Below are 27,420 nucleotides of genomic sequence, written 5' to 3'. Positions count from 1 at the left end.
TGGAGAGAGAATGTAAATCGAAAGGTAAATGCCTTTAATCTGGAACATGTGGGGTTAATTACCCAAAGTAAAGGACACCTAGTAGGTGCTCTAGTTCTCACAAGTGGGCAGAGAACAATCACAGAAAAAGAACACCCCTTTAGACAAGTCAGCCAAACAGAAGTGGAGGCCGGGTGCAGTGGCTCATGCCTGTAATCCTACCAATTTGGGAGGCCTATGTGGGTGGATCCCTTGAGCCCAGGGGTTCAAGACCAGCCTGGGCAATATAGCAAGAGGTTGTCTATACAAAAAAATAAAAAAAAATTAGGCAGGAGGATCACCTGAGCCCGGGAAGTAAAGGCTGCAATGAGCTGTGATTGTGCCATGGCACTCCCACCTGAGCGACAGGAGTAAGACTCCTTCTTCCAAAAAAAAAAAAAAAGGAAGCCAAATGACAGCCTCATAGTAGCATCCACATAGTAGCATCCACATTGGAAATACCACTCAGTCCTTCAAAAGATTGAGTCAAGAGTCGGAATGTAGAAATGAGCGAGATGCCATCTCCCCCTTAAGTGACTCTCAACCTAGCAGGTAAAACTGGACTCTTAAAAGTCACTATGCAGTGTACTAAATACTATGCAAGTAGTGTGAATAAAGTGCTATTGAAATCATGACTGCTTCATGAAAGAAACGTGTAAGTCTCATTTAAAAAGTGATCCAAGATTTATCTAAGTGTAAAACGTTTTGCTTCAAGCACCTCTAAGATAAATGGGTTTCCTCACTCCTTCCTGTGACATTTATGAAATTCCTGATTAGCTGGTGCTGAGTTCGGAGCCGGGATCCACTAGAGGGTAGAGCAGACACAGCCTCTCCCCATACAGAGTTTGGTGTGAGAAACACATTACTCAAAAAAAAAAAAAAAAAAAAAAAAGTGACACAAGCAGATTGACAAATTCTGGTAAATCCTGTGAAGGAAAAGCAGAGGAAGCATGATATCTGGTCACCTGCCTGGAGGTCAGGTAACGTCTCTGAGCAAGGGAAACATGAGCTAAGGCCCACAGGATGAGTGCCATTGACTTGGGACCCCGTGATATCATTTTGTGGGATTGCAGATTATTTTGCGAGGAAATTGGTATTTTACCAAAGGATGCAGATACACAGAACCTATCTTTATTTTTGGGGGAGACAGGGTCTCATTCTGTCACCCAAGCTGAAGTGCAGTGGCACGATCTTGGCTCACTGCAGCCTTGACCTCCAGGGCTCAAGCAATCCTCCTACCTCAGCCTCTGGAGCAGTTGGGACTACAGGCGTGCGCCACCACACCCGGCTTTGATTTTTAGTAGAGATGGGGTCTCACTATATTGCCCAGGCTGGTCTCGAGTCCTGAGCTCAAGCAATACTCCCACCTCAACCTCCCAAAGTGCTGGGATTACAGGCATGAGCTACCACACCCAGCCTTGAACCTATCTTTATTTGTGGTTGTAAGTGCCACCGGCTTTGCACAGGGTGTTTCCACACATTCACAGCTGAACAATGGGCAGAGCAGGGTGCGTGCTCCTGCTCAGCTCCCATTGCAAGCCTGGTGTAACCACGCAGACCCCTATCAGAAGGAAGCATGGCTTATGACCTCCTATGCCCTATTTTAACTAACGCCTTAATTAGAAGAAAAAAAAATCCCCTGAATTTATTAAACACTTCTTTCTGCTAAAAGCGAAGCAAGAATTCAATAGTGAAGAAGGAATGGCAAGATTCACAAAACAAAAACCACCACCACCAAAACAACTCTTTGGGTTGGCCAATGTAAGCCAACAGGCAAACTATGTAAATACAGCAAGCCATCTGACTAAGCTCCTGGCCTTCATTTGAGGGTGACTGACAAGGGGAGAGGCAGAATTGGGTGGGACAAGCTTTGATGAGCAATGGCTGTCATGTATTTTCTAAATGGGAAGGATTAAGGTAGAATTAGCAGGTTAGCAACGGGGTGGGCGGAGGATATATACACACCGGAAACATCCCAAAAAGCTGCATCTGCATAGTAAGGTTTTATGCCAATGCTGTGTCTGTCCATTTGGAGGGATGGCCACTGATGGCCTGAGGAAGACTAAGGCAAAAAGCCACCCTGAATCATCTCTGGGCAAGGAGGTCAGTCTTACATGTTTTCGTTAACCAGCCTGTTCATCTTCCTCATGGATCTGACTGGCAGTCACATGAATTCCAATTGCTCTGAACACCTGGCTACTGGAACTGGGTCAGTGGGGAAGTGGCCATTCCTTAGGCTGCTATAAGTGGCGCACTTGGCAAGAGTTTTAAGGCAGTAGGCATCGAAAGCCTAAAATCTAAAAGCCAGACTGTGGGCTAAATTCCAGATCTGGGGGGAGAAAATCCTGCCCCCTCTAGTCTTGCTTTAGCCCAGCCCCATCTACAGCCCTGGAGGCAGATTCTCAGATAATGCCAGACTCTGGCGGATTCACCTCTGCTACACAGTGAGGGACCATAAGCTTTAGAATTCCAGAAAGATGGGTTCTGCTGTACCTGTTTCTTTTCATTCAGAGTCTCATTTCTAACCTCCTGTCTGACACCACCTGGAACACAGAGTGTAATTCACAGCCCTCAGGTTATGCGCAACTCTTGAAGCAGGCAGGAGACAAAGGCCAGCTGAGACACGACGGCGACTTAATGCAGAGTACTGGTCCATCCTATCAAAGACCTCAAATAACGTCACCAGGTATAAAAAACAAAGATATGTTTATCAACAAGCAAAATGTTTTGCTGTGAGGAAACCCTCTGTTGACCTGCACTTCTGTTCACCCCATTTTAAAATGTTTGCTGCAGAGAGGCAAAGATTTGGCAGCAATTTCTCCAAGATTACTTTTGAAGAGAAGGAGATAAATGACAAAAAATCTCTAGTGTTTAGAAAAGAAGATCCAGGCCAGGCGTGGTGGCTCATGCCTGTAATCCCAGCACTTTGGGAGGCTGAGGCGGGCAGATCACTTGAGGTCAGAAGTTCAAAACCAGCCTGGCCAATGTGGTGAAACCCCGTCTCTACTAAAAGTACAAGAAAATTACCTGGGCATGGTGGCATGCACCTCTAATTCCAGCTACTTGGGAGGCTGAGGCAGGAGAATCACTTGAACCCAGGATGCAGAGGTTGCAGTGAGCCAAGATCACGCCATGCACTCCAGCCTGGGAGACAGCGGGAGACTCCGTCTCAAAAAAAAAAAAAAAAAAAGGAAAAGGAAAGAAGACCCACACATCATCAGGTGGTGGTGGGGTGAGGAGTCATCATCAGAAGTAAAATTGTATTAAGTATGTCCTCAGGGCCCTTCGGGCAAGTGTGCAGTAAGTGATAGCTGCTGCTGAAGCTGCCAATGCTTGTGCTCTCATGTAGGTATTCTCAACTTAAAAAAAGATCACAAATGTGAATGTGCAGAATGATTTTAGTTATAGCCATAAATGCAGACAGATGCATAGAAAGGATAAAAAAGATGGCTATAGAGTGACAGAAGTCAGTTTTTTGTTGTGGGATCGGGGTGACATTTCTTTTTTCTACTTTTCAGTATCAAAGTTTCTATGATGAGTGTGTATTACTCTTGCAATTAGAAGCAAACTAGAGTCACATGTGCTTCCTCCATGTTTTTCTTATTTTCATCTGAAAGATGGAAGATAAGACATGGGAAAGACACAGTTGTGAGGCTGTTTAAGCGAGCCCTTGTTTAGGCAATGGGAGTCAGAAAGCAGCTACAAAAAGAAACTGTTGCATCCTTGTTGCCCATTATTAAGGGACACAAGTAACCACCCATGTCCCATAATGGCCTTTCTGCTGCCTGAGGTAACCAGGCTTGTTGGAATGGCATCCACAATGAAAATTGGCTGGCTCTGGTTCAGGTCCCAGCAGCTCCACTTGGAGCCTGGTGCGCAGGCTTTACGGCATCTACTACAGCTTGCAGAGATCTTCTTGGTTCCTTTAAGGTTCTGAACAAGACAAATGTTTACTAAACACACACATGGTACGCCAGGGCCTGGGTAAGGACCCAGTCTCCTAAAACTAATATGATTCCACACTGCTCTCAGTAAGCTCATGGACATGCAGACACAGCATATCGCCACAGTGTGTTAAGTGCAGCGGAGAGGTACAGAAGGTGTTATGGGGACACCGAGCAGGGCATCTGAGCAGCCTGGAGGTGCAGGTGGAATTTGGCAGGTGGGGTTTGGGGGGAAGCTTCTAAGAGGAGTCAATTCCCCAGCCTAGAAGGATGACGGTATGCAAGTCAGCCTGGAGTGGGGACTGAGGCGGGAGGTGTCAGGAAGACTGTGCAGTTGAAGTGTAAGATGTCAGGCAGACGGGAGGGACTGCAAAGGCAGGCAGGTTGTCAAGCGCTGGAGTGGATGAGTGTGAGGCTTTGCTGTAACTGTACAGCTGTTTTCAAAATGAAATGCAGAAAAAGCAAAAAGCTACTTAGGGGTGCTTTCACAGGTCACCCACAAACGAGAAGTGCAGGGTCTCTGCTGCCATTAATAAACATGATCACTCACTACCAGTCTCTACTAGAATTATAAGCCCAGTGCCTGGGGTAAAACAGGTGCAGCTATGGTGCTTGGCTTGAAAAAGACTCCAGTAATGTTGGAACTTGCCACATAGAATAAAACAACATCAGCTACAAAAGCAAATCACTCCAGCAAAATTAATTCCAAAGGAGTAAAACTTCTCACATTTAGTGAATGCCCTTTACAAAGCAAAGACCTGTATTTGAAGCTCTAAAAGGAGGCAAAAGATAACCTCTCACCTACAGCTCTACTCTCAGTCTGTGCTATTTAAGAATTAGTATCACTGATGACTCAACAAACACCAAATCATGCTTCACAAATTCAACTGTGAAGCAACTAGGTGAAGCATTTTTTGGAAATCCTGCATTTAGGGAAGTACTGGAAGATGGATTATGGTTGTAGTGAGTCACTCCTATAGCAGAGAGGGGTTTCCCAAATCCCACTCTAGACAGAGATGGCAAAGATGACTGTTTCTGTATTTAAACCTGTGCATAGAACCATTTTGGTTTTTCTAAAGTCCATTTTCCTAGAAACTGAGCCTGCACATCTGTACAGCTTTACCTGAGGCTTTTGGCTTCTGTCAAGTGAAGTCTGCCCTGACCTGTGTGGTAGGAAATCTCAGGGCCAGGAGACCGGTTTAACATCACTTCTAAAGCCAAGTGGCTAAGCCCTTTGTCCCTGCTCCTCTCTTTTGTCCCTGATTCAGCCAACCACAAATACAAGTCATTAACATGGGGTGATGAATACCAGTGGGAGTGAAAGCAACTCAGAAATCCCTTTGTCCCACACCTGGTGTGAGTTACAGGTGTGGGAGGCAGAGGAGCTGCTGCCTGGTAATAATAGAATTCCTGTCGTCACTTGCTCTGATGCCACTGACCTGCTGCAGTCTGGGTCCGCTCTCTGCCCTGGCTATCAGTTCAGAACTATTCCTTCCCCAGGCCCAAAGGGCTAAAAATATCCGCCGAATAATGGTTGTCAGTATAAGTAAGGTGCATTCCCTAAGGCCCCCTCATTAAGGGCTGTTCGATAGGAGTTAAAGCTGATGGGCAATTTGTATGAACAAGAGACATAACATCTGGGTGGATGAAAGTGCTATGCCAGGATGGTACAAGTGACAAGATGATACTAACAAAGGAAAGTGACTGGAGAGCGAGCATGGACCAGGCAGGGCAAGATCCTGTAGGGTCACTGGGGCATACATCTTTGGAGGCATCTGCTCAGCTCATGGTGATCCCTTTCTCAGCATTTACCCATGCTCCAGCCTGGCCGCATGGGTAAACGCTCAGCATCTGTGCACAGCCAGTTAGATCAAGCTGCACCTGCCCAGAGTCTCTTTTCCAGAAAACTGAAACTGAGATAAAAAGCTTTTAATTTAGTCTAGGCTGTGTGCAGGAACTGAGGAAACATGAGTTAGGAAACGGAAACTGCTTTTGCAGTGTAAACGTGGGAAATGCCTGGGTATAAGAGAGTGGAGAAAGACTGGGTGGGTGGATGGACAGGTGGGTGGGTGAAGGAGAAGAATGAAGCAGAAACATAGAGTGAGGCAGAGACAAGAGATCAGGGAGGGTGAGTGAGCCAAGAGCAAAACTGCCAGGGTTCCTCATGTCTTTCTGGTTTCAGATCAGCCGAGAGAGCTGGCCAATTCCTGCCCTTGGGTTGCATGAGACATCCGTTGTACCTCTGAATCTTTATTTTTAGTTCTTTTTTTTGCATAGCCTTTAGAAAGTTTTCTTACTACCTGAAGTAAATTTTCTGCTACCAGGAGAATTTCAGCTAAAATATACACAATTTTTGTTTTTCTTTTTGAGACAGGGTCTTGCTCTGTCACCCAGGCTGGAGGGCAGTGGCAGGATCATGGCTCACTGCAGCGCTGAACTTCTGGGCTTAAGTGATCCTTCCAACCTCAGCCTCCTGTGCGGCTGGGACCACAGGTTTGTGCCACCACATCTGGCTAATTTTCTGTATAGACTGGGTATCTCTGTGTTGCACAGGCTGGTCTTGAACTCCTAGGCTCAAGCAATCCTACCTTGGCCTCCCAAAGTGCTGGGATTACAGGCATGAGCAACCATGCATGGCACACACACCCATTTTTAAGGGGTAAGAAGTTTCCTTATTTATTTATAAATCTGGGATAATAACACCTATAACTACAGTGATCATGTGAAGATTAAACCAGAAGCCAAGTGCCTCATACAGTGCCAAGCCCAGAAAAGAATCTCAATCAATAGAAGCTATTGGTACCACTACATTATATAAAGAGGAGATTTTGTGCCCAGTGCCCAAGTCCCTGGTATGACTAAGAGGAAGCCCAGGGCAGTGGCGACACCTGGGCTCTGGGCCAGGATGCTTGAGGTCCAAGAGCAACTCCTGCTGTGCTGTATTTAGCTTCTCTCTCACAAAACTCACATCTGCAAAATGGGGATAATAAGACAACCCAACTCACAGGTTTGTGAGGATTAAATGATTTAAGCTAAGGGCTTTGAATAGTGTCTGGCATACCATAAATGAAATGCTCAAGAAATGTTAGCAACTATTATTATCCTCATCATCATTAGTGCATCCACTGCAGCTTCAGCCCCCATGGCCGTCTGCTCCCAGGGCTCCAAAGGGCCTGCTGCATGAGGCATAGGAAGGCCCCTTGGCTGTGGCTGTGGCACACGTGGCAGTGAGCTGCATGCACTGGGTCTAGAGGTGATGCCTCCTTCACGGACCTCCAAGACTGGTGGAGGTACACACACACTCACAAGTGGACAGGAATGAAACAGCAGCCGAAACAGCAACTGCAGCAGCTCCCCCAACCCTCAGTGTGGGACAGGGGTATAGAGGGTCGAAGGAGGTGGAAGGAGTCCTAGCCCAGCTGCTGGGACACAGGGATGTTTCCTGATGCTATCTGGTAATGGCCTTGACCGGGTAAGGACTTTTCTTTCTGGGAAATGCTTGCTAAGCAAGGGGTTACAAAACTAGATTTGATAACCAAAACATACTAACAAAGGTTTCAGTTCTGATAAGTTTTCTAACACGGACTGGTAATTCATATTTTCTATTTTAGGGGCTTTATAATAATTATTACTGCAAAACAAATGCCCTCCTTATGTACTACAAACATATTACTGTAAGCGAGACTTTTTATAGCAGTTATTCTTCCTTTCTATAAAGTTGATTCAATCTCAGAACCAGATTGCAAAGATTTGTCTCCATTTAAAGTAAAAATCTGTTGTCTCTATGATTTAAAGACTGCATTTGAAGATGTATCATTCCAGAAACCAAGGCAGTAGGAAATAGCCACCATACTCAGAATTATAGTGAGGATGCAGATTACCTTTTGGAAATAATTCAAAGATAGACATAACACGTAAAAGTTATGAAAAATGTAGCTATTGCTTTAAGGCAATGTTAAGCTGGGAGCCACATCTATTCTTACTTACCCAAGTTCTAAGAACTGCCTTGGAGTATTTCTACATGAATAACAAGCTCATGCTGTATGAAAAGCTGCAGAGTGCTATTGATGGCTGGGGGAAAGGAGAAGGAAATCTCCATAACATATAGCAGTGTTGAACTTCTCCTAAGTACCGTTGCTTTATTATTTTTCTCAGACAAAGTCATCTACAGGGTGAGCAGGGAGTTCAAATCAACAGGAAACAGTTACTGACGTCAAAGAGGTCGCAGTGGAAAAGCACCCGCATGAGGAAATCTGATTGCACCATGTCTGAACTGGAAATAACTTGAATTTAACCACATTAAGAAAGATTACAAAGGCTTCAAGGAAGAAACAATGAGAAGGAGTCTAATGGCTGCATTTTTTTTTGAACTTATCATTTTGTACAGCCCAGAAGATGTCAGAGGTTAATTCAATCACCCAGCAACCCCTGTGTCAAGCCCACAGGCAAGATACATCCTCTCTGAGCTGAGACTAGTCTTTGGGAAGGTGAAACATGTCCTGAATATAACAAAATCTTAGGACTTTGCATTTCGAACCTAGAGGGACACACAGCTCTTTTCAAAGACCAAGTGTTTTCCTGGTAATCTGGATGCATTATAGCCATCTCTCATAATGAAACCTGACAAGGCTTACTGGCATATATACAGTAGACTAGGGAAACAAAGAGGAAATCTACCTTGCAGTTTAACACACTGTGAAACATCCAGGCCAGGATGTTCTTTGAAGCATAAATAAGTGGTAACATATGATCAGGGGTACAGCAGAGTCAGAGCACAAGTCCCCTCTTCCTGATGGAACCTCCTTTGGCATTTCTGGTCCACATACAGCTTTCCAGTATCATTGTGTAGGGCTGGGATGGATCTGTGCACTTGGTCTTCTTTTCCATGGGGGACCGGAAACCCTTGAAGGCAGAGCCCAGATACTAAGTGAGATATCTTTAATAGCACCAAGCACAGTGCCTGGCCAATTGTCAGGGTTAATAAATGCTTCAAGAGTGAACATAATAGGAACCATTTTTGTCTCCTGGTAAAATTTAAAATGGAACTTTAGAAGCGCTGGAACAAACTGCCAAGATTCGTTTCACCCAACCATTTTACAGAAGCAAAGGGCAAAGAAGTGAAGTACCTTGCCCATAGTTAAAACAGTTTGTGGAAGAGTTAAGTAGGACAATCAGGTCTGCTGATGCTATATTTTCCTTTATAAAGCTTTGATTTTTCTATTTATAAAACTAATTACATATCCATAGTTCAAATGTAATTACAAAGTAAATAGATAGAAAATTGAGAAGAAAATAAAGAAAATTCAAATAAAATCACCCTAATCCTGACAACCAGATATAGAAGTCTCAAGCTTTTAGCTTCCAAAGAACTGGAGATTTCAGGGCAAATAAGAAGTTTTCAAGGTAATGTTAACTAGATTTAATTTTTCCTTTGTGTCCTAATTATACTTAACATTTTATAGCATGTTTTAAAAACAGAAAGGAAAAAGTAAAAAACATACACTTCTCTTTTCATTTATATTGCATATTATTTCCTGATATAATTAGTCATCAAGACCATGATTTTTTTAACAGTTGCATACTATTCCCGATGCCAGTTCTATGAAGTCCTACAATTAGCTTGACTTCTAATTAGGTTAACGAAAATAAAAGGACACAGCTTTTATAGTCTCTATGCCATAATAAAGATCATTTTTTTAGCCTGGTAAAGCAGGCATCTCTGAGTGGAGGTGATTGCTAACTGGGCACGGTGTTTTAATTGGTCAATCATTTAGACATCACTAACCTTTAGAGCACCCCCTAGTGGTCGAGAAGAACGTTTGAACAAACCTCCTAGTCAAAAACTATCCACATTTGAAATACACTAAAACTTAAGAGTCACAAAGAAGATATCTTGGATGACTATCTACTTTTTAAAAAAGGTTTACCAACTTAACAAAAGCATCCACAATAGGATTTCTTTAAGTCATTATTTCACATAGTGAAATTCTCTTTATAAAGCTTTTGGTTTAAGCATCAAATAGGATATTTATGGACTTAGTTTGTATAGGGCTTATAGGATAAAGAGTAAAAATACCATTTCATTTATTTAGATCATTTTTCATGATGGAGATCCCTAAACTGTGTAAACTTTTAAGACAACCACAATTTCATTTCTCCCTCTGATCTATGTATGAATTCGACACTTATGCCATGTGGGAAGATATTTTGGGTTATAGTTGATTAGACACTTTGCCCAGTTAGAGAAGTAGAGACTATGGCCAAGAATATGCCATATCTGCCTCAAGGTGATGCCTGGGAATCTACTGGCTGAGAATTCATTTCCTCTCCCCCTGTCTGCAGTGTTGATGCACGGGCCGAAGTTTCTGTGTGGAATGTGCCTTTCACATGCTATTTTGAGTTTGATTCCTCCACTGTAGCCATGACAAACTCTTCTCTAGTCCTCTGGCTGGGGAACAAAATCTGTTCAAGCAAATGACATGCCCACAATTTCTTCCCAAACTATTAAAAATTTTTTTTTAAATTATATTTTAAGTTCTAGGGTACATGTGCACAACGTGCAGGTTTGTTACCTAGGTATATATGTGCCATGTTGGTTTGCTGTACCCATCAACTCGTCATTTACATTAGGTATTTCTCCTAATGCTATCCCTCCCCCAGCCCCCCATCCCCTGCCAGGCCCCAGTGTGTGATGTTTCCCACCCTGTGTCCATGTGTTCAACTCCCACCTATGAGTGAGAACATGCAGTGTTCCCAAACCATTTTTGCGATCTGGGTTACATATTGATCTCCACTGTCAATTAAGGAAGAAAGTTGCAGACCTTACTCTAAAGGTATGGAGGCTAAATTAAAAGAGGTGGAGCTCTAACAGGAAGAGGAACAGTCATCAGAAACAGCTTAAAAGGTTTATACGGGAGAAAGCACATTGTGTTAACTTTGAAGGCAAGCTTCAGTTGGCTAAGTGGAGCTCAGATGGGTTCTTAAAACCCCAAAAATGAGCAGATCCTAAGATGGTGACACCAAGAACCTCATGCCATATCCAATAGAACTCTGAGTCTGTTAGTGAACTGACTTCATCTCAGCACTTGATTTATCCTACTATGAAACCACTTCCTTCTGATTCTTCTTCTTTTTTCCACTCAACCTTAACCCTTACTTAGAATTCCTTCTTCAAGTCTCCTCTCTTCTCTCTCTATAAACATCTACTAAAAGATTTTTGATTTTTTTTTTTTTTAAGACAGAGTCTCACTCTGTTGCCCAGGCTGGAGTGCAATGGTGCGATCTTGGTTCACTGCAACCTTTGCCTCCCGGGTGCAAGCGACTCTCCCTGCCTCAGCCTCCTGAGTAGCTGGGATTACAGGTGCGTGCCACCATGCCCGGCTAATTTTTGTATTTTTAGTAGAGACAGGGTTTTGCCATGTTGGCCAGGCTGGTCTCGAACTCCTGACCTCAGGTGATCCACTCGCCTTGGCCTCCCAAAGTGCTGGGATTACAGGTGTGAGCCACTGCACCTGGCCTGAAAGATTTTATATTATAGTTTCCACTTAGCAAGAGGACATGGATGACACCAAACTGATCTCCCATCTCAAGTGTGTTTCTGACAAACAAGCATCTTACCACTGAATTTCCCCCAAACCGAACTCATGCTATTCCATTCTCTTTAGGCTTCCAAATGGCCAGGGCCCTGGCCATTCCCACTTAAAAAGTCCTATCATGTCTACTTCTTTAGTGTTTCCTTGACTCCACTCCCATGATTTCTGCCTTGGGGCAGGCAAGTTCCCAGATCATGGGCCCAGCATCCTCACCAGCTCTGCTGCCATTAGCCTCCCTCTGTACACAGCAGCCAGAGAGAGCCTTCTAACATGCAAATCTTATGTTACTCCCTCACTTAAAGATTTTGCTGGCTCCTTTTACCTAAACAGTTTAGTCTAAGCTCCTCAGCAAAGGACATCAGACCCATTATGACTTTGCTTCTTCATCACCACCCCCCAACCCCCGCCGCCAACCAGCACCATTTCCCTTCTTACAAATCTGCCTCATCTAGTCATTTGGGGTTTCCTGGGCACGTCCTGCAATTTTAAGCCTCTGTGCCTTTGCACTGCTGTTACCTCTGTCTGGGAGTCTATGCCCTCCTCTTGTGACTATAAGGTCCCTATTCATCTTCAAAACACAGCTCACACAGCCCCTCCTCTGGGAAGTCCTTCCAACCTCCACGAGGATCAATCATGACTTTCTTCTCTCCATCACATGGTGTTATCATGACCTTTGACTCTAAGCAATTAAAAGGCAGGTCCACGTCTTGTTCTTGTGTCTTCATCCCTGGCACATAATGCATGCTCCATAAACATTTACAGAATTGAATTTAAAATGCAAGATAAGTACACTAATACCATTCATTATATTACAGAAACAGGTAATGTCTCTTTTGGCTAGGGTCTACTTTCAATATTTAGAGACTTTTCAGCCTTAAGATAGCATTTAAGGTTCTACTTTTTGTTTTGTTGTTTTTTTTGTGTGTGTGGGTTTTTAAAAAATTGAGACAGGGGTCTCACTTTGTCATCCAGGCTGGAATGCAGTGGTGCAGTCCCAGTTCACTAACGCAGCCTCAACCTCCCGGGCTCAAGCAATCCTCTGGTAAGGTATCCACATTTCAAGTTGAAATGGCATTTCCATGTATGGGAAACAAAAGAAAAAAAGCCAGCAAGTGGCTCTCCCTCAAAGCCCAATCATATTGCTATCAGCACATTTTCCCATGCTGGTTGGGAAACATTTTGTAAAACTCTGATTATCTGTTTGTACAATCCAACCACATGTACCACACACAGGATGGGAATCTGACTCACAAAGTTCAGGTTTGGGAGGATGCCTTTCATAAAATGCCACTGACTCAATGTCTTGCTGGTAAAGTGAAAGTGTAATTATTAAATGCTAAAACAAGACAAGCTGCAGTATTTCTACTGCTTGCTTTTTAAAAATAACCCATTTTAGATATATGCTCAGTCAGCTAATCTTTTGCTCCCTGGATGCCCCCAGGCTCTGATAATAATGCCTTATCGAGCAGCAGGCTTCACTGTTGAGAGCTGCCAGCAGCATGCCAGCCCTCGCTCATATTAAACAGACGCTGCACGCTTCCGCTGTCTCCCCCGAGCTCAGGGGCTCCATCCCTAACAACGCCACTGTCAGTGCAGGCACCAACAGCTGTAATGAGCCCCCAACAGGAACTTTGCCTTTCTACAAACTCAGAAAAAAAATAACGCTTATATTTTCATAAAGAAGGTCTGACACATTTGGCTTTGGCCTCTATAAAAAGAAAAGTGATCGTCTAACCCATTTGACTTTTCATATCAAGGACAATCACCTGACAGTCATGTAAGGGAGCCAGGGGAGATTCTTCCCCCCTGGGAACCAATGTCTGGCGATATGTTTGGTTGTTATAACTGGAGAGGTGCTGCTGGTATTTTGGGATGCTGCTAAACATCCACAATGAACAGGACAGCCCCCACCCCCAACAAAGTAGACAAATGGCTCTGCATTATGCAAATCAGTGATTTTTTTTTTAATTGTAAAGGATGAAAGCTTACCAGCCACTAGATTATTAAAACAACCTGACCTGTTGGTGAGGGTCAAGATGGTGACGGCAAAGTTCTGAGCAATGTGGAAGGGTACTTTTTTTTTTTAAGTCACTTACAACTGGTGATAAAGATCATTTTTTTTTAGCCCGGTAAAGCAGACAGCTCTGAGTGGCGATGATGGCTAACTGGGCATGGTGTTTTAATTGCGATTGGCCACAGATGTGTCCTGAAGCCCAAATAAGAGGCACAAATCAAGTGAATGAACAGATCCTGTATCTATGAGCTTCCAGAAGAGAAAACAGAAACCAGTCTTACCACTGAATGTCCCCAAAACTGAACTCATGCCATTCCATTCTCTCCAGGCTTCAAACCGGCCAGAACCCTGGCCACTCCTCCTTAAAAAGTCCTATCAGGTCTACCTCCTTAGTGTTTCATTGACCCCACTCCCATGATTGCTGCCTTGGGGCAGGCAGGTCCATGGGCCACTGGCCCTCACCAGATCTGCTGCTATTAGCCTCCTTCTATAGACAGCAGACAGAGAGGAGCTATGACATATTTGTTCCCTGTTTTTCTTGGTTGTGTCCAACTCATCCTGAACTGCCTTTCACCACTGGTAGACATGATTGTAGAAGGTCTGGGCTGGCTGCAGGGACAGGTTAGTTTCCACTTCACATGCCCTCAGAGAAAACCGTGGAGTCTGTGGCTCGGTGGTCCCTGGGGAGTGAGGAGTCAGAAGAACAAGGAAGCTGACTGACAAACACATCCCAGGATTTACTGCACAGCGATGGAAAAACGTGTATGGAGAGGAGGGAAGAATTTGGCTAGCAGGGATCTCCTCTTTTGTTTTGGTTGGGAGTTATATATTACATCATTTTAATGTTTAGAACGTCATATACCACAAGAATGGAATTAAGAGATTCTGGGAAGAGTTCCAGGACTCCCATTTGTAACACCTAAGCCATAAATCATTCCAGACCAGAAGTGGGCAGGAGTGAGCTAAAAAATACAGGCTCTTTTGCTATAACTAAGAATTGGAAGCCTCCCACAGAAAGGAAACAGGAACTCCCTGGGTGGCCCCAAAGAAGAGACAGGGCATGCCAAAACCCTCCAGCAAAAAAGGGGAGGGTCTGCTGGCAAGCCTGAGCCAAGCTATTAGCTTACAGGGAAGGAAGGAAAAAGAACCTTGTAAAGAAAGAGTCAGTCGCTCTTGATGGCACATGGGTTAATACAGGGATGGAGACGGGAGGTAGACAGGGCGTCCTCACAGCCTGATGCAGGGGCTGCCAGTGAACAGACTAGTCTTGCCAGAGGGATGAGAAAGATCGTGCAAGTGGCAATGGGAGCAAATGCAGCCTACTGGGGCTGCTACTCTTGCCATTCTGCCTCTTGCTTTAAACCTCCCAACCCCTATAATAGTGACCCAGAACCCACCACTAACCAGAGACAGTACCAAGGACCCAAGGACTCGAGCTATGCCTCCCCCCAGTAATCTCACTGCATCCTACAAAAAATATAACGGAACACTTGATATGCAAATGCAGCTTCAGACAAGCCCCCCAGACTCTTCAAGCAGATGACTGCTCTGAGCCTGTCTGATGGGAAAATCCAGGAATTGCCACAGGGAGCAGCTGCCATGGAGGGTCACCAGCTGAGACTACAAGATGAACAATCTGTTCATGAGCTTCAGGCTTATAAGCTTCCCAAAGAATGTCAGTTTCATGAGGGCAGGGACTCTTTTCTGTTTTGCTCACTGCTGCGTCCTCAAGGCTTGAAGGCGAGCCCTACACCTTGCAAGCACTCAGTGCATATCTGCTGAATGAATGAACACCTTCCCCCCTAACCTGCCAGTGCACAACTCTCTACACGATGAGTCTGCTAACTTTATGTTGACATGGCTGTTTCTGCTCATGAGATGCTGTGGATAATTCCGGACCTAGAAGAGATGGATGCAGCTGGGTTCTCAGCAGAGATTAAGTAATTAAGGAAAACCCAAGTTATTTAAAAACTAGAACATATTACAGGGTATGATTTTGATCCAAAGCAGTCAGGTTTTTAGACTGCATGATTTTATCTTCAGGGTGGGGTGGCAGCCCCTTGGCAGCCGCTTCAGGTCCTACCTGGCAGTCCCAGCTGGTCACAGCAGGAGTCAACCCAGCTTCCTAGGGAACCATCTGCAGCCCACACCCGAGGGGCTGCTTAAAGCTATCAGTTGGCTTTAGTCTCACAGCCAATCAGGTTGTACTTCTGAGCATAGACTGGCACATACTTAAGAGTTTCCCCTAGAACCCAATGTTCCATTTTCAACTACCTTTCCTTTTGTAGCATAAGGACTATATTTACTACATGCTATCTACTGTACACTTTTCTTTCATGTGTATTGGTCTTCTCTTCCTAACTAGAATGAGTTTTTAAAAAACTGTTTCTAGCCAGGCATGGTGGCTCATGCCTGTAATCCCAACACTTTGGGAGGCCAAGGCAGTAGGACTGCTTGAGGTCAGGAGTTCAAGACCAGTGTGGGCAACATAGCAAGACCTCCAACTCTGCAAGAAATGAAAACAAATAAAAGAACTGTTTCTTTTGCCTAGCATTCGGTCAGTGGGATCCTGGATTGACTGATTTTTCACTAAACCAGCTGGCAGAACACCCATCTCATTTTCACCTTTTGAGCAGTCCTGGCACTCGGTGTTTCAATACAGGGCCCTACTGAAGCCAGAGTATCTATAACTTGGCAGGCTTTAAGGGTTCCAAGTTGGGTCCAGGAAAACCATAACCAAGCAATCATCACCCCAAACGCTTTCAGTCATCATGAGACACAGGGGCAAAGTGTGACCTGGGTTGTGTTCTGGTTACATCAAAGATTTAAATTATACTATCTTAGCAGACACGGAGGTGGCGGTCTACTCAGTCTCTAGGTTGTCAGTGTTAATGACGGCTACCAAAAACAAGACCAGTTACAACAGAACAACCTCAAACTGAAAAAACAGGCCGACTATTTCAAATCCTTTTGTCACACCAAATATCTTGGCAGTCGCGTCCAAAGAGACAGAGCCAAAGACACAGCTTGAACTTCAGGTTCTCTTGTTCCTATTCATTTTTGTGGCCCTATTTAGCTACAGAAGGTCAGAAAGCCTGGTAGCTGGAGAGGACAGAAGCAAAGGTCCCAAATAATCCCCCAAAAATCCAGATCCTGGAGAATGTCTATGCACATTTTGTCTTCAGAGAATCTTCAGCAGAGAAGGAGGCGGGTCCAACATATGTTGGCCCCAAAGTCAGATCTTGTCTGACTATGGAAATAAATCCACAATTAATAACCTAAAAAAAAGATGGAACACTATGAATAAGGTAGGAACATGCAGAGACAGGAAGCACCATGTTCTGGCTCATTTTCTATTTTGATCCGAGCCAAAGGCAAACTGCAACAGATGACCCGCAGCAAACCAGATTGTATTTGTAGCAGCCACTGCTCAGGGAAAGGGGGAAACCTGGTTCCAAACAGATCAGAGGAAATATCCTTAGGTATTTCCCAAAAGGCCAAAAACCACCTATTGTGGAAAACTGCCTCTATTCCTGTCTAATGACAGTATTCTCAGTTGTACATATTAGAGACTCAAAACTTCTATTTGTGATATAATGGAAATGGCTTGTATATTATTTAGCAGGACAGTCAGGTCAGGAATCCATGCACTGACTCTGGCTTACTGTGTGATCTGGGGCAAGTTGTTTAATTTCTCTGGATCTCAGTTTCTAGGCCTTTAAAATGAGGATGATACTCTTCCCTGGATGCTTTGGGTATTAAATGAGATATTTTGTTCAACGGATATTTACGGAATGCCAATGTGCAGTTTAGTTTCATAGACATCGGTAATGAATATGAGCACCTAGGACATATGCTAGGGTCTCATTAACTGCCCTTTCCTTCTTCGCTCATCCCCTCCTGCAAAGTGGGCACCACTCAGTCCCCAGGAATCAACCAACTACCCCAAGGCATGAACAGAGGCTTCTTCAGAATTCCCATGCCTGTGAAGGGGAAAGTCTCCCAGCCTTTCGGCTATACTTCCCTTTCTCCTTGTCTAACCCTCTGCCACAGGGCCTCTTCCCCTTGCGCTGGGTGTCACAGCAACACAGAGAACAAGCAGTAATGCCACTGTAGGGTCTGAGCATGCCTTCTCCTCCCCACGTCCAGCGGCTGGCAGGGGCTCAGCCAAATGCTCAGTGAGGCCGCAGGAAGGGAAAGGGGAGCTGGAGGTGCTGGGAAGCATCAGAGCTGGACAGGGCAGGCTGCAGGCCCGCTACGACCCCACATGTTGAAGCCAGCTGGAGGGGCACTCCCTAAAGGTACGTTGGCCAACAGGTCCAGAAGTAAGGAACACACATTTAGGTGGAGAGGCTTATCTCAAAATAAAAGGCAGGGGACCTTCTTAAAGACAAATGGGCCAGCTAAGCCAGAATTAGAACTCATTGCTCTTGTGCTGAAGGTCACAGTGCAGTTCCCTGCCTGGGAAAATTCTGAAAGATTAATTCCAGGGCCACATGACTACCTTGCTGCCTGGCTGCTCTCTGCCTCTCCCACTTCTTCGCTAATATTTAATACAACAACAATGGAGAAAGTAATACAAAGAAAAGAATGTTCCTTTGCACTCAAGCTGCAGGTACACTGAGCACACTTGAGATCATTTTGCGCCAGCATGTATGCAGCGATGGCATTTATTTCACAAGATTCCAAGATATTCTGACCTTCAAAAACCAGGATTTCAACTTTGTTGGCCATTTGAGAAGTGGTTTCTTATGGAAAGCTATGGTCCTGCCAGGAACTCCATCCTTGCAGGCTGACATCGTAAAGATGCCCCAGCAGGCAGAGGAGCGGGAGGAGGCAAAAGCAACCGGCATCGGAGCGTCCTGTGGCCCACCTGAAAGCGGTGGATCCTAAACACAATCTTAAGGCATTCCCAAAACAATGAGGAGTACTTGGCTCAGCCCTCTCACCCAGTCCCAGGGCCTGCTAGTGAGAGGCTGTTTCGGGCACTGGCCACAAAGTGTCTTCTGTTTTCCAAATGGAAACCTTTGCTTCCATAAACTGGGTCTCCAAACAAAGCCTGAAGCCTCAGGCCAATATTTACTTTGCTGCTCCCCCTTCCTGTGATGGCCCCCCTCCATCCCCCACCCCCTAGTCTTTGTTCCTCTCTCTCCAGGAGGAGAACCGAAGGGGAGGCCCCTGGGAGCCGGGGATGGGGGATGGGAGGCCTGGATTCCAGCACATCCATGCCAGGGACTCAGCTGCTGACACAACCCTCACTGATTCAGATAAAAGGAGTGTGATGTGAATTTCGCCATAAATGAGTCAGGGAGGCAGCATGTACTAGGCCGTATCCCAGGTCCTGAGAGATCAGGGGTCTGGTCCCTGACTTAATAATGGTTTATTCCTCCTACCCCCATTGTTGAAGAAATGTAATCCTATTACCAAATTTGGTAAATAGGAAAAAAATCCTTCATAATTCCACTACCTTAATCCAGTCCCTGATAGCTTACTGGCATAATTTCCTGGCAGTCTTTTTTGAGGCTGGGGAGGGGAACGGGTCTGCCAATTCACTATCTTGGGCAGAACCTGACATGGATACAGACTGTTCATCATCATAACCTCTGTATTATTTCCTGGATTCTAATCTCCTATTTTTACCATTTTCTGTGATAGATTTTAGGCAAATGACTTAACTGCTCAGTATCTCACTTTTCCTTTTGACATAATGAGGATAATAATTGTACCTATCTTATAAGGCTGTTATAGGAATCACGTGCAATAAACAATACATGTTAGGTGCTTATGACGGTACCTGACAATTTAACTACGTAACATAAAATTATCTCTTCACTGGCTGAAAATTCTCATCAAATAGTATATTATTGAAGTGTACCCCCATTGCTAAATGTTGAAGTTGTTTCTAATATTTTCCTATTATAAATAATGCACAACACCAAAGCAATCTTGACCAAAAAGAACAAAGCTGGAGGCATTATACTACCTGATTTCAAAATCTACTACAAAGCTACAGTAATCAAAACATTATGGTACTGGCATAAAAACAGATATATAGACCAATGGGACAGAATACAGAGCTCAGAAATAAATCCACACCTTTACAATCAATTAATTATCAACAAAGATCCCAAGGACACACAACAAAGAAAGGACTGTCCCTTCAATAAATGGTGTTGAAAAAACTGGATATCTACATGCAGAAGAATAAAAACAGACCCTCATCTCACATCACATAAAAAAAATCACTGAAAAATGGACTAAAGACTTAAATGTAAGACCTAAAACTGTAAAATTACCAAATGATGACTTAGGGGAAGAAATCTGTGACATAGGCATAGGCAATGACTTTTTAAAATATGACCTTAAAAGCACAGGCAACAAAAGCAAAAATAGACAAATGGAATTATATCAAACTAAAAAGCTTCTGCAAAGTTTCTGCAATCAACAGAGTGAAGAGACAACCTGTAGAACGGGAGAAAATATTTGTAAAACACATATCTGGATAAGGAGTTAATATCCAAATACAGAGGAAACTCAAACAACTTAATAGTAAGAAACAACCCAATTTTAAAATGGTTAATGGGCCTGAATAGACATTTCTCAAAAGAAGACATACAAATGGCCAACAGGTGGTGGGAATGTAAATTAGTTCAACCATTGTGGAAAACCATGTGGCGACTCCTCAAGGATCTAGAACCAGAAATACCACTTGACCCAGCAATCCCATTACTGGGTATATACCCAAAGGATTAATAAATCATGCTGTTATAAAGACACATGCACATGTATGTTTACTGCAGCACTATTTACAATTCCAAAGACTTGGAACCAACACAAATGCCCATCAATGATAGACTGGATAAAGAAAATGTAGCACATATACACCATGGAATACTATGCAGCCATAAAAAAAGAATGAGTTCATGTCCTTTGCAGGGACATGGATGAAGCTGGAAACCATCATTCTCAGCAAACTAACACAGGAACAGAAAATCAAACACCACATGTTCTCACTCATAAGCTGAACAATGAGAACACAGGGAGGGGAACATCACATGCCAGAGCCTGTTGGGTGGGAGGGCAAGGGCAAGGAGAGCATTAGGACAAATACCTAATGCATTCGGGGCTTAAAACCTGGAGGACCAGTTGATAGGTGCAGCAGACCACCATGGCACATGTACACCTATGTAACAAACCTGCACGTTCAGCACATGTATCCCAGAACTTAAAGTAAAATAAAAATAAATGAAAAGTAAAAAAAAAAAAAACCACACACACACAAATGGCCAACAGGTATAGAAAAAATGCTCAATATCACTAATCATTGGGGATATGCAGATTAAAACCACAATGAGATATTATGTCATACCTGTCAGAACAGCTATTATTGAAAAGATGAAAAATAACAGGTGTTGAAGAGGATGTGGAGAAAAGGGAACCCTTGTACACTGTTGGTGGGAATGTAAATTAGTATACTCATTTGGAAAACGGTATGGAGGCTCCTCAAAAAATTAAAATAGAACTACCATATGCTCCAGCAATTCCAATACTGGATATACATCCAAAGAAAATGAAATCAGCATGTCGAAGAGATGCCTGCACTCTCATGTTCACTGCAGCATTATTCACAATAGCCAAGATATGGAATCAACCTAAGTGTTCACCAATGGATGAATGGACAAAGAAACAACGGAATATATACACAATAGAATACTGTTCAGCTTTTAAAAAGAAAGACATCCTGTCATTTGCAACATGGATCAACCTGGAGGACATTGTATTATTTGAAATAAGCCAGTCACAGAAAGACAAATGCTGCTTAATCTCACTGATATGTGGAATCAAAAAAAGCCAAACTCGTAGAAACAGAATAGAATAGTGGTTACCAGAGGCTGGAGGATGAGAGAGATGTTGACCAAAAAATATATATAAATAAAGCACTGAAAATTAAACATCTTTATGAATAACATTTTATTCTTTATATTATTTTTGTAGTCTAGATTATCAGAAAAACAGATCCAAGAGTATACATTTTGTGAGTTTTAGTACAGGTTATCAAATTAGTCACGAACTATTAGGATTTGCAGTGCTATCAGAAACAGATAAGGATGCCCATTTATATACTTGTAAGCAGTGTATATGATTATAAAAAAAGGGGAAATAATCTATGGGTTCATAAACCTTTGTAGCAACCTTGATAAATTATCAAATATTTGAAATTTGCTTACTATTTCCTTTTTGCCAAGAACAAAAGGACCTATAAAATACTTACCTTCTCAATGTTTGCTGTCCCCTCCACGTGGGTGTCTAGGCTGGCCACTGGGAAGCCCTGGGACCTTTTTCCTTTGGTGTGAGGATGGAGGGGGTCATCACCACAGTTGAACTGACTCACTTTTTAACAGCACTTCGCACTGTACAAAATATTCTGCATTCTCTCATTTGACCCTCACAGCGATCCTGTTTTCATTTTAATGATGAGAACTTTAAGGGTCAAAGGAATTTTAGGACAGACTCAAGCCATTTAGATGGTGGAAAACAAAGCTAAAACACAGTTCAGGTTTTCTGTTCCCAAGGGCAATGCCATTTCCATGTTGTCAGGTTGGAGGGGAGCCAAGACAGATAGGAGGTGCTTAAGCCGAGGCTGAATCAACCAACTAAATGCGGAATAAGACAACATATGGAGTCAGAGTCAGCCTGACCTAAACTTGAACTTTGTCTCTGCCACTTACAATCTAAGGGATCCTCGGCTAGTTACTGCCCTGCTCTGGGCTTCAGAGAGACTGATTCCACAGGGCTGCATGAGGGGAGTGCTGTTTTTACAAAGGCCCTCACAATGAAATGCTTTGCACGTAGAGTGGCTCCAACACCTCCTCTCACTCCTAAATTCTCCAGGGGAGACTGTCACAGTTCAGCATTACACACTGATTAGCATCTTACTTGATAAGCCAGGGCCTGCAACACTGGGCAGCTAAAAAGTAAGCATCTTTCTGCTGTAATTTCTCATAGCAAGTAACACTTTCTGCTCTTTATAGTTAGTTTTCCAACAGTAAATGGGGATAGTTTTACAACAGTAAATAAGGACTTCTGACAGAAGAATGCACAGCGAGCAAATGCTATGTGTACTGTGGAGTCCGATACCTTGCAAACCTCAAAGAAGGCAACAACGACAGCAAAACTAAAATTGTATACCTCTATCTCAGCATTAGAAAATCTCCTTTGCTGCTTTCTTTTCTTTTCTTTTTTGAGAAAAAGTCGTGCTCTGTCACTCAGGTTGGAGTGCAATGGCACGATCTTGGCTCACTGCAACCTCTGCCTCCCGGGTTCCAGCGATCCTCCTGTCTCAGCCTCTGGAGTAGGTGGAATTGCAGGCATGCACCACCACACCAAGCTAATTTTTGTATTTTTAGTGGACGGGGTTTCACCACGTTGGCCAGGCTGGTCTCAAACACCTAGGCTCAAGTGATTGCCCCACCTCAGCCTCCCAAAGTGCTGCCTGCGCCCAGCCTCACTTGCTTCTTTGAAGTGGGTTCCCACTACTTCTTTATCATTTAGCCTAAAGCAGGGGTACATTCCCTTTATCCTTTGCTTTGGAGACATCTACTACAATACACACATCTTAAACCGCAACGGCAGTTCCATATGCCTTTGGTTTCTCTGGTGGGGAAATAAAAGTAACTTTGCGGTAATGACTGCCACCTTGTGGTCAAACATAAAACTTCCACTAGGAAAAATAGACTTCAATGCTAGTAAAGGCTTCACCCACTAAACACTGGGAATCTCATGTGGCCGCTAAAATTTTGGTATATTGTATAATTTATACATTTTCCTGGAACATTTTGATTGTATATGCTATATTGATTGGGTTCCCAATCTGTTCCAGGTTAATTCCTCATTTTACTCTACCATAACATGATCTGTTGATGAGATCTTTGCTTATAATCACCAGAATTTCCTTTTACAGATCAAATTCCCCTGTTAGGTATGAGATACTTCTTTATTTGCTTCAGATGTAGTAACTTGGAACCATTGCTGCTGCAAGACCAGGTAAGCTCACTAAATATCAGTTGACTGCTTGACTCAAAGGTTACCACCTGGTGAAGATGACCTAACCTCATGTCATAGGAAACCATGTGATCTTTGGCTCGGGCCCTAGGAAGAAGATCTGAGAGGTCACCTGGCTCTGCGGCTTGACTCATGGTGTTCATGGTGGTGTTCAGGAGGCTGGCGCTTGAAACCCTGGCGGGCAACCAGTATCAGCTACCAGCTATCCCTCTCAAGCCTCGAGCTGTAACTCCACTCCTCTATTCCAAGAAAAGAGCCCAACGAGGGGGTGAGGGCAGGGGAGGGGCTTTACATTGGCATAGTGCCCAGCAAAGGAAGTCGTTTCAAGGCTACTCCAGGGAGCAGTGTGGGGCAGGGAGAACTGGAGCTCCAGGGGAACCAAGGACCAATCCAGCAGAGGGAAAGCAGAGGATGGGGGCAGGAGCAGCATGGGCTCCAGGGCCATCAAGAGCCACTGAGGACCGATGAGGAGCAGAGGAGAAGGGAGAGGAGCGCAGGGGAGCCGAGGCCCATGAAGCCATTAGCTGCCTCCCCAGTTTTTTTTCTCTTGATAACGCTGGGGTGGCGTGGGAGTCCAAGCCATGTATCTCCTTCAGTGCGTCCTGTCACCAAGCTGCCAGACTTCTCTGTTCCACCCATTCTCCAGGCTGCATGTGGCCCTCCCAACACAGATTTGAATACTAGTGACTCTGAAATGTATGAAAACGCCCAGCTTCACTCACAGTTAGAGGAATGCAAGTTGGAACTTCAAATATACCATTTTTCTAACTCTGAGATGATCCAAATGACAGATAGCATGCCATGATGGGAAGGCGGGGAAATGCGCCTTTTCACTCAAGCTTTGGGAGTGTGAATTTAGAGACACAGCCCAGCAAATAGGAAGAGCCTGCCTGGACTCTGCCGTCAGACCACCTGGCTTCAAATGCTCTCTGCCACTTAGGAACTAAGCTTCTTTGTACCTAAGTTTTCTCCTTTGTGAAATGGGGTAATAATAACAGAACTTATTTCAGAGGGTTACTGTAAGGATTAAATAACAGACATAAAGCACTTAGAACAATGTGTGGTACATGAACAATAAAATGTTCACTATCTTTAACCACAATGGGGGAGAGGGGCAATTGAACTCAATCAAAATGTGATATGCATATACCCTTTGACCAAGCAATACTACTACTAATAATGTGTCATACAGAAACACCAGCACAAGCACACAAAGACAAAAGTACAAGGGGACTCACTGCAACAATGACTGAAATAAAAGACTAGGAACACAATACATAGCAACAGAGGAGGAAAAGTTAAATTAATTATGTCATGGTCTAAAATGGAGTACTAGGCAGCCATTAAAAATGAGGCAGCTTGGTATATAGAAATACAAAACAATTTCCAACATATACTATTAATATTATGTCTTAAAAAAAAATAAAGTGGCCAGGTACAGTGGCTCACGCCTGTAATCCCAGAACTTTGAGAGACTGAGGTGGGTGGATTGCTTTAGCCCAGGAGTTTGAGACCAGCCTGGGAAACATGGCAAAATCCCATCTCTACAAAAAATAACAAAAATTAGCCAGGTGTGCTGGCATGTGCCTGTAAGTCCCAGTTTCTCAGGGGCCTGAGGCGGGAGGATTGCTCTAGCCTGGGAGCTTGAGGCTGCAGTGAGTCATAACCGTCACTGCACTCCAGCCTGGTGACAAAGTGAGACCCTGTCTCAAAAAATAGATTAATTAAATTTTAAAAATACAGAATCATGGGCAAAGTATACTATTATTTGTGTTTTTTAAAGATAAACATGTATGCATATATGTGCTGTATATATATGCTTTTATGTACAGAAAATTCTCTCAAAGGCTATAAATAAAACGAGCAATAATTGTTTCTTTCGGAGAAAGGATATATTTGGAGGATACTTATACTACCTATTGCAAGAAATTAGATTTTCATAATTAAAACATACAACCTGATACGTCATTCCTCTGCTTCCACTTCTTCCATGACTTTCCATTGCTCTCAGCACTAAACCCAAACCCCTTAACGCAGCCTGCAAGGCTCTTCATGGCCTGGCCCTGGCCCACCTCGGCTGCCTCAGTTCTCAAGGCCCCTGTTCAACCTCGATATGCTGTGTGTGCTGAGCCTCCTTCACACCTGATGCTCCGTCTCACCAGCAGACCCATGGTGTGCTGTTGACCCTGTATGACATATTCACCTTCATTCTCTGCCTAACTAATTCTAATTCACTCGTTTGGTCCCAGCACGGCTTTACCTTCCCTAGAGGTGTATTGCCAGCCTCCCTGACCGCAGATGCCCCTATCCCGCTCTCGTGGAATCCCCTACTTCCTTGATGGTGGCACAGGCCAGGAACATGCCCAGAATTCACTCTCCCAGAATGCCTTTTGACAGCAAGATTCTGACACATCTGTGGCAGACCCTTCCTCTTGGTGCCTTCTCCAGGGCCATTTTCCCTCTTCATTGATACCAAAAGCCCAATTTTGAGCCCGATTCTAAATAGAAGCAGAATGCCCTGCTCCAGGGGCTGAATCAAGGTTGGTGTGAACCAATCATGGTCTGCCAGCTTATCTTGGCCTGATATTTGCTCTTCCAGCCTCCCTTGCTAAGGGCACGATATGGTTTGGCTGTGTGTCCCCACCCAAATCTCATGTTGAATTGGAATCTCTAATGTTGGGGAAGGGCCTGGTGGGAGGTGACTGGATCATGAGGCAGATTTCCCCCCTTGCTCTTCTCCTGATAGTGAGGTTTCATGAGATCTGGCTGTTTGAAAGCGTGTAGCATTTCCCCCTTCGCTCCCTCTCTCTCCTGCTGTCACGTGAAACCCTGCTTGCTTCTCCTTCACCCTTCCGCTATGACTGTAAGTTTCTTGGGGCCTCCCCAGCCATGCCTCCTGTACAGCCTGTGGAACTGTGAGTCAATTAAACATTTTTTCTTCATAAATTACCCCGTCTCAGGTAGTTCTTTGCAGCAATGTGAGAACAGACATACAGGGCAGTTGACCCAAGTCTAGGAAAGATCTTCCCTCCCTAAGAAAAGGGGACTGGCCATGAAGCCCTTCAGCCCCTGCCCTTATGCTTTCTGCTTTGGATGCTATCATGCCAAGGTGTGGCATCTAGGGCTGCAGCAAATACCTTGGAACCCCAAGGGAAAGACATGTCCAATGTCACTGAGCAACAAATCCAACCGTAGCACTGTTACCACCAGACTTCTCATGATGTGAAACAACAAGTAAAAAGTTTATACTAATGAACCAAACTCATCCTTTCTATTTATTGTTTAATCCACCGCTGGTCAAGTGTTCCATTAACTGCAGCCAGAAGCATTCCTAAACGCACACCATTACAGGGCAGACAGATTCAATTCTTAAGACCAGTCCATGTTTCAGGCAAAGGGTCATTGCTAAGGCCAGAAGCAATGCCCTGGGATGTTCCAAATCAAGGTACCTCTCTGGGTCCTCTCAGACCCCTCTTCTAAACTCCTGTGCCCAGGTCAGAACCAGCCCAGCATTTAGGAGCAGAGTCACAGCCAAATTCATCAAGACAATCAGCCCATGGCATTTTCTCTGTTCTTAGACTTCTGTAACTTTCATTCACCTTCACTTCACCTACAGAAGATTTATGTATGATGACCTTTTCAATCCTGGGACACACAACCCTCATGGTGCTCCTTCCCCAGGACAGCACAAGGGGAAGGGGTGAATTCATAAGCTTCCATTTTTCCTCCAGAGGTTGGCAGAAGTCACCAATACCTCCATATGACCCTGCCTTGGGAGCCCATCCCCCAA

General features: G+C 44.1%; 1 protein-coding gene across 3 annotated transcripts in view; it reads right to left on the bottom strand.

The window, feature by feature from the left end:
• Positions 1 to 27,420, bottom strand: part of PRKCH (protein kinase C eta) — a 334,858-nt gene that overhangs the window by 171,785 nt on the left and 135,653 nt on the right. The gene's annotated exons all lie outside the window — the stretch shown is intronic.

This window comes from Gorilla gorilla, chromosome 15 (assembly GCF_029281585.2).
Source record: "Gorilla gorilla gorilla isolate KB3781 chromosome 15, NHGRI_mGorGor1-v2.1_pri, whole genome shotgun sequence".
NCBI classification, from domain to species: Eukaryota; Metazoa; Chordata; class Mammalia; order Primates; family Hominidae; genus Gorilla; species Gorilla gorilla.
The sequence above is the reverse complement of the archived record's forward strand: the minus strand, read 5'-3'. Positions and strand labels throughout refer to the sequence as shown.